Source organism: Columba livia, chromosome 11 (genome assembly GCF_036013475.1).
Source record: "Columba livia isolate bColLiv1 breed racing homer chromosome 11, bColLiv1.pat.W.v2, whole genome shotgun sequence".
NCBI lineage: Eukaryota > Metazoa > Chordata > Aves > Columbiformes > Columbidae > Columba > Columba livia.
The window spans coordinates 8,506,043-8,514,958 of NC_088612.1; positions in this window are offsets into that span (position 1 = coordinate 8,506,043).

Below are 8,916 nucleotides of genomic sequence, written 5' to 3' on the forward strand. Positions count from 1 at the left end.
TGTACAGTCCCAGAAATACAGCTGCAGTAAGGTTTACAAAAAGTTGAATGGAAGCAGACTGAAAAAAAGATCCTGTCTAGAAGTGACCAAAAGCAAAATTTTGAGTTGCAATAAATGAACAGTTCTCAAGTCTTAATCCTCTGATGTTGACATGAAGGAATGATGGATGAATTTCCACAGTTGGTGTGCAAAAGTGTTGTCCCCAACCACGGCCTTGGCAATCAGTCAGGCCTCGGAGTAAATTAATGCAGTCTACAGCTGTTCTAAATTTTGCCAAAACAAAAAAAATTTTAAAAAAGCATGTATCCCATTTCTGGCGTGATTCTCATTTGCTTGTTCTCCTCCTGGCTCTCTGCCATTTGCCTTCCACTGACTCTGTTATAACAAGGAGGCATGGAAAACATCTCTCATCTCTACTTCTCCCAGATCCTTAATCACACAGTGGTTGGGAAACAGTGGTAAGAGATTGGATTTTAGTGTCCGCAGGCTGAGGAAGAAACAGACTTCGGATCTCTCTTAGGAAGCATCCAGAATATGGCTGCTGTCACTAGGGCCATGTCTGGCAGTCTTCAGTTCATACGTAGGGTATGGAGCTCCTCATCAAGCAGCGAAGACATGGTAGAGCTCGCTCAAGTTACAATCACGTGTTCCTGCGGTAGGGAGCCCGTCTCCTAGTGTTTATAACTTACATAGTGTACTACGCAATTCAGCTTTGTTGACTTCTCTGGAAACACCGTTAATCCAGGACTGGGTGTTTGTAAAAGACCAACCTGGTGCATGATGAGGAAATGCTGTAAAAATACTGCTTCCAAAAGTACCATCCTATCAGTGAAAGTGGGAAAGGTCTGCTAAGGTAATATATCCCACACTGGCCAGAGATGTAGGTTCATGAGGGATAGGATGAACTTTATAAAACACTTTTAATCTTTGGCCTTTAAGCAGCATAGCCAACAACAAGTTCACATCAGGATAGTGGCATTAGCCAAGACAAGTTTACAAATCCCTGAGTGTGCTTCCATCATCCTGAGCTTGAGATATCTGTCAGTCCACAGCAGATGCTGCTGTTGCTGTGCATGTGTCATGTTACTGAAACCCCTAGATAATGATTACGACCGATTATACAAGATACCATGTTCCTTAATCATATCACTTACATTTCTGCTGAACGGCAGTGACAAGGTTTTGAAAGGGGAAGATCACAGCTGTCCAATAAAAAAAAATCAGATAAAACAGACAGTGTTTGCAGACAGAAGATTATGCAAACCTGAAAAGTAGCTTTAGTACTGTTGATTTTTGCACTCTTCCTAACTGAGCTGAGCCCTCATTCATCCTCTCTGTTTGGCATCACATCTGAAATGGAGGTGATTGATGCACAGGCATGTATATTTCTGATTTTTTTTACACGTCTTTTTTATGATTTTCTGTTCTTTTCTGTTCTCCAAGTGAGCATTTGAGTTTGTTTGTTTGTTTTTTCCCCTGTCCCTCACCAAGATCACCGATCTCAGAGTACCAGGAATTGAGCACCAGTTCTGCTGCAGACAGCTGGAGTGAGAAAATCCCCTCCTTGCCCTAGTGGTAACCCCAGCTCTAAGCTGAAGACATTCCCCTCCTTTATATGCTGGCTCATTTTGGAGCCTCTCTTGTGCAGACACTGCCAACTGTCCTGAATTAAATGCAATGCTTTTCGATATGAGTTACTGCCTACTAATGACTGAGCAAAACCAGTGTATTCATTTAAGTGAAGAGTTCAAGTGGGGTTCCAGAAATGAAGAGCCGAGTGCCCTACTAACAAAGCTGTCTAGTTCAGTGCACAATCTGAACTATGCAAAAGAAAGAACCTTATACTTTTAAGCAGTTATCAAGCCGTCCTACACCACTTAGAGTTTTCAGTAGAAAAGTCAAATGTAATTACTGTTTGACACAAAGGGATTTTTTTTCCTAGCTCTGCCAGTGTTGTATTTTAAATAATTAAAAGTATAATTTAAAACTTAAATTGATGATTTCAATAGACATGATCCTGTCCTTAGAAGGAGCCACTTGTGCCATTGTTAAACTGTTGATCAGCCCAGTGTCACTGTTTCTCCTTCATCAGAACATGTACCATCAGATCTGTAATTATTTTTTGCTTATGATGGCAGAGCTCCAACATGGGTGTAGTTTGACCCAGGTTAAGCAGATTTAGCTAAATGTATAAATTGTTCACATTCTGTCATGTGAAAGATATAGGCCTTGAGCCAATGTCGGGAATGCAATTGATAGCCCACCCAATGAAGAAAGTAATGGATATATGTGATTTTTCATAGATTTATGTGTCTGGACAACGCTTTCTTTGGCTCCTAATTGTTCAAAGGAGGTACATGGGTTAAAATGATGTCTTTGATTTTTATGAAAGTGTAGGTGATTGTGCATTCTGGCATTAACATTCATAGAAAGCAAATTTTAAGGCTATACAACTCATTGAAAGCGTGCTTTTCTGTTTCCCTTTGGTTTTCTGGCTCATTTCCACCAATAAAATCACATGAAGAATAAGCCCATAAGCCAACTAATAAGTCAAATGGTTTTCATGGTATATAACACAGAGCTAACCCGATACCGATGGCCCCTGGATACAAGGTCCATTCCTGTGTGTTTCTTATGCCATTACATCGGGTCTGGTTCTCAGTGTCCCTTTGTCCATTGACAGCTTTGGTGGAGCTGGGCTATCAGAGATGTCCTCCAGTGCCTGTACCATCTTTTCAGACTAATTTTCATCAGTGCACAAGGGAATTATACTTATCCATGTGGCAGAACTTCATGAAAACAGAACTGAGCCCTGAAAGTATCACTAATTTGTGCCTTAAACTATCATATTGAACTATTAATTTTTAAACCAACAGTTCAAGGAGTTTCAGTCTCCAGGGTTTTCTGTTCTACACGTTATTAAAGAAAATTCTTCAGGAAATGTCCAAGTCGTAATGTAAATACCTAATTTAAACAATAAACCTATGTTTAACCTGTGATCAGCATTAAAACAATCCCTCTTATAATCAGTGTTACACATGATGGAGATTTGCTCCTTTTCCCTTTAGAATACCCTCAATGCTGGGTACTGGACTTCACTAAAAATCAGGAATACGTATGTAAATTAAGATATATAGCCCTATAATTACTACTAAGGTAAGTTATACCCTCCTAAATAAAGTAAGGTGGTTGACTAGGGTTTGCCTAAACCCCCTAAGATGACATCTATGGCCCATATGTGACCACATGTGGTATAAATAAAATGGAAGTATAAAAGAGAAAGAGATAAACATATAATTAAAACCAGCGTAACAAACACTTGTGCTCATTCATTTTAATGACTGTATGCTCCAGTTTATAGAGCAGTTGCAGATCCATGCTGTAATAGCTGTGTTGACCACATGCCATAAAATACATCAGTGTAGGCTTGGTCCAAATTATTCAATACTTGTAATAAATCCATCCCATTAACTAGATAAATATGCACGAGCAACAACGCTGATAATAATGCTGGAAAGTGGTAGATTGTTATTTAGTGGCAGTGCTAGCTAGCGGGACCTAATAAATAGTAATAGTTACCACCTTTTATTGAGAAACAAACAAACAAACAAACATTAGTTTAGCTTTTAAGATCTCATAACTATGTCTTTCCTTCCCTTATCTGTAATTCAAACTGAAAAACAGATTATAGCCTTGAAAGCTTCATTTCTGATTACTTTTTTGTAAGCTTAATAAAAGGCATCAGTTATACCATTTATTTGTGAAAATGAAATCTTCATATATTGAAGGTCAATTTTAGTTGAACTAATATAATCAGTAAAAGTCAAGGTTCCTTTACCATCAAAATTGTCCATGCTATGAGTCTTTTGATATTCTATGCTTAACCTTGAATCATGCTGTGTATGTTGTATGAAGAGAGGATAGCGAATTCACGTTACAGTATAATGACTAAGTCATCTTGGCCTTGATTTTCAGCTGGCTAAGGCAGATATCCAACAAATATAACACTTCTTTAAAATTGTTTGAAATTAATACACTCTTGAAGTACTTCCTCTCACCTTGGAATAAGCAGCAGGTCACCCAAAGTCTACAAACAGCTTTTAGTTACAGTTTTATGAAATATTTATTATCACTCCTGCATATATTTCTTAAAGTTGAAAGATGATTACATATAACTAGAATGAGTATTGATATGGAGGAGCGCTTTGAGGTTTGCACAGAAGAAATCACACGATAATTAAATATTTACTGCAGTCAGCAATCAAAATGCTCCCACCACTGCAGGCTGGCTGGCTCTTCCAGGTGTATGGTCCTGTGTTACCATGCCGAAAGCTGCCACGCTGGGCCAGCTGCAAGGAGGATTTGTGTAAGCAGCTCCCTACTCGCCCTTTGAGCATGAGAAGTGGCACTCGGGCTGCCCTGCTCCTGCCGTCTCAGCTGAGAGGAGGCGAACCGAGGGTATGTGGGCTGCTTTGCGAGGACTAGCGGGGCAAAGCTTGTCAGAAGATACGCCGGCTAAAGAGCTTATAGATTATACCTTTGGAAGGTGCACTCCCCTTGGGAAAAGGGAGTGGAATAGCATTAGGCTGAAAATTGTAATTTTTTTGGTAAAGATGCAAGATATATAGCTAGAATATTGGTGCTGTGTTGCAATCTGGAGTTCCCTTTGCACAGAGCATGCCTAAACTTGAGCTTAATTATATTTAGTGTTCAAACGTATTAAATACACACATGCCTTCAAGCACATGCTTCAAGGTCTCTGGAGTATGGTGAAAAAGAATGAGATTGTCCCACTGTCTGTGTTCCTTACTTACAGTGAAGAAAAATAATGCACAACTTTCTCTCTCGTCTAACTCATGATGCCATGAGGGAAACATGGAGCAGAAAAGATAGCGAGAAGCTGCTCCCTGAGAAATGATGCTGGGTGCAGCAAGTGGCTAAGGGGTACTTCATCTACCTGTGACCTGAAGACAAGAAACAAGCCAAAAACATGCTGGGTTCAATTATAAATGACTCTTAGACCTGTGTTTCACTTAGTAAACTAACCATAACACCAACACAGTTACTTATAGAGAAATAAGCTTTTGAATATTGTTGTCTGATGTTTTTAATATTCAGATGAATCATTAACAAAATAATTTCTTCAGCTAGCTGACATGGTACTTGAAAGATATTCTAAGGATTTCACATTTATGAAGTGCTTTACTAAGCAGATAGCCAAGAACATATATTCAGAGACTTTCTAGACGGAGTTCTGGCAAAGAAGATGGCAGAGCAGCTTTATTATCATTCTGCAGCTCCAGAAGATGCAAATCTGAGTCCTCTCTGTGGTTTGTTCCAAAGGCTTCCCTTCTCTCTGTCTCCTCCCTTTTCAGTACAACTATAAAATAGGTATTTGACCATTTGCACTGAGGAATAAAAAGACAAATCAGTGTGATATTGCCAACCCCAGAACAGGGCAGGGTCAAGCTGAATGGTGGCCGGTCATGAGGGACACTGACCTCGAAGTGCTGGCAGGGCAGAGCTCTTCACAAACATGAGTACCATCTCATTTTTAGAACCAAGGTTTAATTAAAGAATACATTCAAATCAGTTGGCTCAGAGATGCATGTAAAACTGGCAAAAGCAAGAAGCAGTGCAGGTTTCCAGCAGTGTCACACCACTTAGTCCAGCGGAATGAGTTCTGATTTTGATCTGTGTAAATGAGATCAGACCAAGGTCTGCATCTTCTCTCTCTGGAACTGGATAGCTGGTGATGACTTAAAAATATCTGTTTTGTGTTTCTGAAGTAGTCCTGCACTGAGATACAGTTTGAGGGATTTCCTTGCTGAAATACCTAGAGAAAAGATGTACAATGGGGAAATGAAAAATAGATACAAAAATAATCAAGGATGTACAGGCTGGAAGAGTCTTTCTATTCACGATCATTCTTTTCCAGCAAAAGTAATTTTTAACCTGTGGACTAATTTTTTTTTTTTTTTTTTTAAAGTCATTTGTGTTCCTCCTGAGAAAATTATTAACTAGATGGAAAGGATATGTTGATTTTAGTATTGATTACCCAGTTCTGAATTTTAACTTTAATTTCAAAGTTTCAAGTATAACGACAGGTGAGAAGAATTCTTAATTGCAAACCCCATGCTGGCAAACCAAATTTTCTGATGCAGGACTGAGAGTTGGTACTGGATGCATAAAACAAACTCTTTAAAACCTTGTTTCAAAATGATTTGAGCTGATTTTTTTTTTCCTGAATATCTGCACTAAAGAGGCAGTGTCAGGCAGTCTATAAATAGAACAGTACAGTATGAACTTTTGAACTGTGAAATCTGGGGGATGTAATCTTCCTGCTAAACAGAGGCTTACAGCAGATATTAAATGCTCTGATAGGAGCTTCGCCAGTGTTTGAACTATCTCTTAGAGGAAGGGAAATTGTAAATTGTTGCTAGCACTGTGTGCTGGTGCGGTAGCGTTAAGGTTGTTACAGAATTGCTCGTCCTAGTTAAATAAGTTGGTCTGGCTATTTTTCTGTGTGTGTGTGTTTGTGCACAAACATAATATGGCCAAACGGCTTACCAGCATCAGATGTAAAAAAAAAAAAGTCTATGGATCTAAAACAATTGATTTAGCAGACATGTAGGTGTTATGACACACTCCTTAAGCAATGGATTCATTGGAAGAATCAGCCTATATTACTGTTAGCATCACTTTTATTGGAGCACTGCTTATTTTCATCATCTGAGAGTCTGTCCCACGGGAAGTACCACCCATAAGACTTCACAGCAATTTCCCCAGTGCTGTCAAGTTCCTGTCCTTCAGACTTTGAGTGCACACAGGACAGTGCCCCCTTTTACACATGAAGTCCCTGGAAAGCAGCGTCACTTCCCTATAAAGCCGTTACGCTATAAATTAACATTCACGTCATGGCTAAATCCTTGTAGCAGTTGTGTCATGCGGAGAAGCTGCTTTTCAGATATGTTGTGTGTAGCCTGGACAGTTTGTGGGGAGAGGGAATGGAGACCCCTCAGATTGTGTCCTCCAGCTCTTATAAAATGGAAAGACAGAGGCACTTGTAATGCATTTTTTAATCTTTATTTCTGGTAGCACCCATGTGTATTTGGAGTGTTTTAGCTGTTGATGTTCTCAAGCAACCACCATGGCCACAAACTGGACTAGAAATGCACAAATGCCCCTGACTCCAGAAGCTGGGATTCTAAGAAAAACTGCCAGCATCCTGTGGATATTCAAGAAAATCACATCCACAGGTGGTTTTCTAGAGGCTGGATCAGCCAGGGCAACATGACCAAACAAGGAGATGAATACCCATGGCAAAGTGTCACAGTGAGATGGAGATCCCTCCAAATGGGGCCACCCACCAAATAGGAACACCCCCTGACTGCTCCCACAGGTGCCATTTGGGTGGGTGTGAAGACTTTTAGCCCCTGCCCCACCCTGCCCTACCACAAAAGAGTGGGAAGGAAGGCCTTGGGGTTTGGCCGATGAAGGGGTGAGCTGTTGTGTGCTTCCTCATGAGTGCAGGCAGCTGTGGGGCTTCACCAGGACCTCGTTAGGACTGGGCTGTCCTGCCCTTTCCTTCCATCAGTCTCCAACATGGAGATCTACAAGCATTTCGGAGGCGGAGACTTTCCTACAAGGTCTGGTCCCATCCCTGGATGGATGCTGATCTGAGGGCAGCAGATGTGTGAGTAACCTGGGAGCTACTAAGACTTATGGTTCCTCTTGGTTGTGTGAGGGTCCAAGTGTGCCAGGGGCCGTTGCTGGGAGCTCTGGGGAGGGCAGACTGGGGGTGCTGATGGTTCTCCCAAAGCCAGCAGCAGCTCTGGGTGCTCACATCCTTAAGACACCCATTTTTGGCTGCGGAACTTACTCTGTGTGGGGTGGTGAGGTTTTAAATCCCAATGACCATCACCCAGCTGGTTGGAGATGGGGTTGTGGGTGGCCCTTGAGGCCACCAGTGTGGCTGAGACAAATTGTGTCTCAATGGTGATTTCTTCACCCTCCTGCACAAGTGCTTGGGTTGTGTTTTCCATTGGCTTCTTCAAGCTTGGTGCTGTGGGTCATGGTGGTGTTTGCAGTGGCTCTGGGGTGTGGAGTTGTGTGGCTTGCTCCTGCAGTGAGCAGGTCTGCCACCCACACACCTTGTGGGTTATAAAGTTCAGGGAAGAGGGGTTTGTTGGTGCAATTTCTTGAGTCATTGCTTTGCCTTTGTAAACTGAAGCATCTTAACAAAGGTCAGACTGTTCTTTGGGTGCTGAGTTTCTTTGGTGGGCTACAAGTGGCAGATAAGCTGAGTGTGACACCAACATGACTAAAATTAAGTTTTGAATTTAGCATGGGCTCCACAGACCTCTGAAATATGGTCCTGAGAACCAAATGCTGTTCTCTCCAGTGAATTCAATGTGTAAATTGCTAGAGACATGGGTTTTACTTACTTTACTGTTGTATATAGACTAACATATTGATTTTTTTTTTTTTTTTTTTTTTTTTTTACCATCTTTCTTTTTAAACCTAAGGAAAAATTCAAGTAAAGCCTAATTACGTCTCTCTGTTTCTGAACAGTTTTGGAAATTGCAGAGCAATCAATATTAAGTGTACTTTACACCGATTTAGAGACCTATTCTGTCCAGACATGTGTTTTATAGGGCTCTGATTTTTGTGTAATTTAGGCTGAAAAGTAGGGTAATGTGGATTTTCCAATTAGCTTATGTTAAGTCAGTGTTCTTCCACCTGGATATTTTTAATAGCTTGGTTTTTAAAAGCCTGGGTGTATATGTCCAAAGGAGATGAATAAAAAGGAAGATAATCTTTTCAGAAGGATGAAAGACAAGTAGATTAATGTGGAGTTTGAGATTTTTATGAGAAATTCAGGCATACAGGCTAGTGCTGCAGAGAAAGCTTCTA